This window comes from Poecilia reticulata, chromosome 7 (assembly GCF_904066995.2).
Source record: "Poecilia reticulata chromosome 7, P_reticulata-male-v2, whole genome shotgun sequence".
NCBI classification, from domain to species: Eukaryota; Metazoa; Chordata; class Actinopteri; order Cyprinodontiformes; family Poeciliidae; genus Poecilia; species Poecilia reticulata.
Window position 1 is genome coordinate 7424356 of NC_088836.1, and position 4717 is coordinate 7429072.

The following is a 4717-nucleotide window of genomic DNA, read 5'->3' on the forward strand; positions in this document are numbered from 1 at the left end:
TAATGTGTTATAAGAAAGTCAATAAAACTGCAGTGAAACAAATCTAAAAGGCCATATGGTCAATAAAAGTCTTACCCGCCATGTGCAGCGTTTCTTGGCGGCCTTGAGCTCTGGCGAAGAAAGTTATTAGAATTTAAATGGTTTTAAATAAAGATATAATGAGATGAACTGATGCCTTGTTGCACAGCGGAGAATGACGGGCCGGGTCACTTCCAGTGTAACTCAGCGGGTTATAGTAGCTCTGCTGGTGAAATTCATACATTTTTTAAATAATAGATTCTAACGGTAGTTTCACGCTGCAAGTGACCTTTAACATAAAAATAAAAGGGAGGGCTAATTTTATGCCTTGCTCTCTTTCATTGTGCCACACTATGAAACCCTATAACGACATTTTTAATAACTATATTAAAGACCATTTTATGACAGTACCTTTCTTTTCCTTTTGTTTCAGCTAACACACCTAGCAGGGATGAGGAGGCTCCTCGTAATGTCTGGCCCCTACTGTGTTGACTAGTGTGTGTCTATGTTGTTTCCTGGTGTGCGTGTGTATGTGTTGTGTCTCGTGTCAGTCCGGCTTAACTCATGTTGCCTCTAATCCTCTGATGAGCTCTTTCTAACTCTATTCAGAAGACAACATGGTGACATGATCTCGCCACAGCTTGTTCACAGATGCAAGTGAAACAAACATCATCTCTGCAGCAACCTCCGTGCAATTAATATTTCTAAAGGAGCCATATCCATATCTACATGACTTATGTTAAATTCTTAAGATGGTTATTGATCAATGAAAGAACGATTGTAACTATGTAAGATGGCCTCAGAGAACTGCTTTGTCATGAATTGTGGTTGGTTGTGGTGAGAATGGATATGGAGGGCGCAGATTGGAAGTGAAACAATGATGGTTTTATGGTGATAAGTTACAAATCCAGCAAACACAGGTGAGAAAGGAACAGACACAGGTAAGCATGGGGAGTGCATACAAAGATGCGACAGGGAGCAGGTGATACAGGTGGGGCTAAATACACAGAGGTAGTCAAGGGAAAACGAGGGACAGCTGGAAAACAATCACTCAATTAACTAAAAAAACACGCACAAAATCCAAATCCATGCTTGTTATGATTTTAAAAAACAAAAAACCCTGTAAACAAAGGATTGAATATAACTGTGGCATAAAGGAATAATCATTGATCCATCAGATCCAAACACTAACTAGTTCTGTTCTTAAAACAATCAAGGTTGTTAAATGAGCTCCAGAGATCCATGCTGCTGACAGACATTTCCTGAGGAAACGCAGCAGAAACTGCAGCTGTGGGAACGTGTGAATGTTGAACCATCTGTAGCTGTAGAACGACTCTTTTCAGCCGCTGCTCACGTCAATCACTGGACTGTTTGTGTATTTACTTTTCTGTGGAACCTTTCCATACTGATCTGAAACCACAAGTTTTTTTCCAGTTTGCCTTTGGTGCAGAACTGCCCAGTGTTGTTGTGCAACCCGTAGCGCTCTACCCCCGCCCCATCTCTCCATATTTTCTTTGATTCCATATGTTAATGTCAAATAGTTTGGAGGCTGTTAAAGATTGAAACAAGTCAATAGCTCCAGTGTTTCTTGGCTGACCGCGAGTATGTAAATCCCATGAAGCAATCCATCACAGTTGACTCCTCTCTGTTACTCTTGTTTGGGAAGAGGATGTCTCTAAATGTGACATCAGGAGAAACCTGAAACCGTTATTTCCAGCAGCCCTCCCATTACTCTGTCTACTCTCACGTTTGTTCCCTTTCCCCCGAACCTCTCTCCGCTCTCTCAGCTGGGCTCCAAACGGCCAACTTTTCCATCCTGTCTTCCTAAACTCCACCACCTATCCTTCAAGAAGTACCACCGTGGTATTGACCTCCTCCTGGTTCTGCTTCTGAAGGTAGGTCTCTGAACGGCCTGCGCTGCCACGTGTTGGCTGCTTTGACAAGATCTGCTCAGGACGAGTGAGGGAGCATGGAGAAACACTTTGACAGCTTGGTCAAACTGGTTTCACTGGGCGTTCACAGGCACACAAGTCGACTGTGTTAACAGTTTGATTTAACTCTTTTTAAATCAAACTGATTGACGCTAACTTCATTTGCTGAAAACAGACCAGAAAAACATTTTGGAACATATGACATGGTGATCAATTTACATTAAATTTAGCCTTAAGTAACTTATTGTTTCATTGCTATTGTTGTTGTAGAAATGGAAGGGAGACATTATGAGTAATTTTTGGTTTTATGCAGAAGTTTGATTATTTGTTTTATTAACTTAATTTTTAATAACGTGTCGTTGACAGAAAAGTATTAATCATAAAGAAAGATTGGGAAAACACGCAAATAATGTTGCAATATTTGTAAACAAGTGTTTTGCTTGCTGAAGAATGCCGTGGTAAAACAGAGCCTCTGTCTTATATAAGCTGTAACCCACAGAGCCCATGTCAGGAAAAGAGGGCTGGGCCTCTCCCAGGAACAACTTGTTCACTGTTGCTGCTCGGTTGACATAGAAGGCGGGTCAACCAAGAAGATTTTCAACTCGGAAATAACTGTTTTATTTTAGGCTATGGTCAATTTTCCAAATTTTACTTGATGGGAAAAAGGATAACCTCTTGATTTTGATGCTCTTAACAATGCTTGAAGCAGTTTTCAGCAAACTTACGGCACAAATTTGTGTTCAGGAATATATGAAATAACTTCAGGGGGATTACAAATAAGTTAATATAATGTTAAAGAGAGTACATAAATTAGGCAATGAAACCAAAGGAGATCAGTGGAAGAGCACAGCTCATCTGAGTTACTGTACAGTACTTTGATAGTTTAGGTGTTGCCAGGTTGGATAGTTGGTTCTGGGGATCTTATCAGGATCCCCTGACTGCATGTCACAGCTGCTGACCCCGAGTGACGACACTGATAGGAGTAGAGGAGACTGCACTTTGAGGATCACCTCAATCCAAACACCAAACACCATGTCCTCTGTACAAACACCAAAGTCTGAGGACTTTGGGGAAGATGAGTCTACCACCGTTTGCATACAGCAGACAGTGGATGAGATTCACCCCAAAATGCTGAATTTATTGTTTAGATGTCATGTTGAAGTGCCTCTTTAACAATGCAAGGAGTATTGGACAACACTTGCTGAGTGGAGACTCAACAAGGGCTTATGGTCCAAATTCATTAAAAAAAAACAAAAAAACAGGGGCCATAGAGTATCTGAGCTACTGAAAGATCACAGTCGTATCCTGCTTGGGAAACTTTTCTTTTGGATGTTGGAAAAGAGAGTCCAACTAACTGTTGAGTGTCAGACTCTGGAAAGCGGCCATGGCTTTAATCCTGGCTATGAAAAGGTGGGCTAGATGTTTACCCTGGACTGCAGAGGGGATTCATGGGAGTTTGGCTGTTCAGTCTGCATGTGTTTTATGGGTCTGGAGAAAACTTAAAACAATGTTCTTTGGTGTATTTTGTGGCAGGTGAAGTGGTACTGCAATGCTTTAAGTGCTTTCTGGTCTTTGCCTACCTTGAATTAAACCATGGTCATAATTTTACGAAGCAGTTAAGTTTGTCCAATGCCGGGCGTGGGTTTGTTGTTGTTTGTTTGTTTGTTTGTTTGTTGTTTGTTTGTTTGTTTGTTTGTTTGTTTGTTTGTTTGTTTGTTTGTTGTTTGTTCAACCTTTTACCAAGGGCAGCTACAATATTCCAATACAGTCATTGAAAGTACACATGATCAGGCGTCTGTTTGAACAGAGATTCAGGACAGCACTGGAAAGAAGCTCTGAAACCTGATTGGACCGTTGGTTGGGTGTGTGTTCCTGCGTCACAAAGAGTAAAAAAATGTTGGCACAATGTCTCTTATTTTACTTTTGCTGACAATTGTTCATTCTTATTAACAAATCACACACACATACACTGTGAATATATATATGCGATATACATGCAAAACATAACATCAAAAATGATTTCTATATTTGCAGATCTCCTAACAACGATGGATAAGTTGAGTTTCTCTGCACACTAAGATTACTGTAAATAATCTGTCTGGTGGAAAGCATTACACAGCTTGTTCTATCTTATTTGTGTTAAAGTTCATAATCTTTTTGAATCTTAAAGAAGGACCAATTGTTTTTCAGGCTTTTTCCATTTTGAAGTCGCTGAAATATGCAGAAATTCACCTTTTTTACATTTCAAATTGAAGACATCAAAACGTTCTTATTTGATGTCTTACAAATAACCATCTTCACTACTCTCCTCTATGTCTTTCTATGTTCCAGAATTTAAACTCAAACCTTTTACTCTAAATATGGAAATGGAGAAGATCACAAATGGGATGAACCTCGACGGGGCAATGGAGACAGGGTACGTCTCAGCTGTGTGTCACGCTCACTGACTTGCATTTAATCTCTATAATTTGTGTAAAAATCAAATACGATAAACAAGTCTTTAAATTGCAGAATACCACCAGAGGAAGAAAAGTTCCTGCAGCACAAAGACAATGATTTAAAGAGCCACAGTTCACAGATGTGAGTAATAACTTTGAAAAGATGGAAAAGGTTCTCCAATCTGAGAAGCTGCATCTCTTCTCAGCTTAGAGAAGAGATGCCTTAAGGTGAAATTATGCTTTTATGCTACTGCATTATGGTTCTAAGGGTGCCTGCTGGACCATTCAGGAAAATATTAGATGCAAGTGAAACTATTGCCATTTGTACAT

General features: G+C 39.9%; 1 long non-coding RNA gene across 1 annotated transcript; it reads left to right on the plus strand.

Annotated features, from left to right (window-relative positions):
• The first annotated feature begins 1857 nt into the window (after nt 1-1857).
• LOC145552217 (uncharacterized) lies at nt 1858-4516 on the plus strand. The gene is made up of 3 exons (XR_014088179.1): nt 1858-1913; nt 4281-4365; nt 4461-4516. It is a non-coding gene; the product is annotated as an uncharacterized LOC145552217 (long non-coding RNA).
• The last annotated feature ends 201 nt before the right edge of the window (nt 4517-4717 follow it).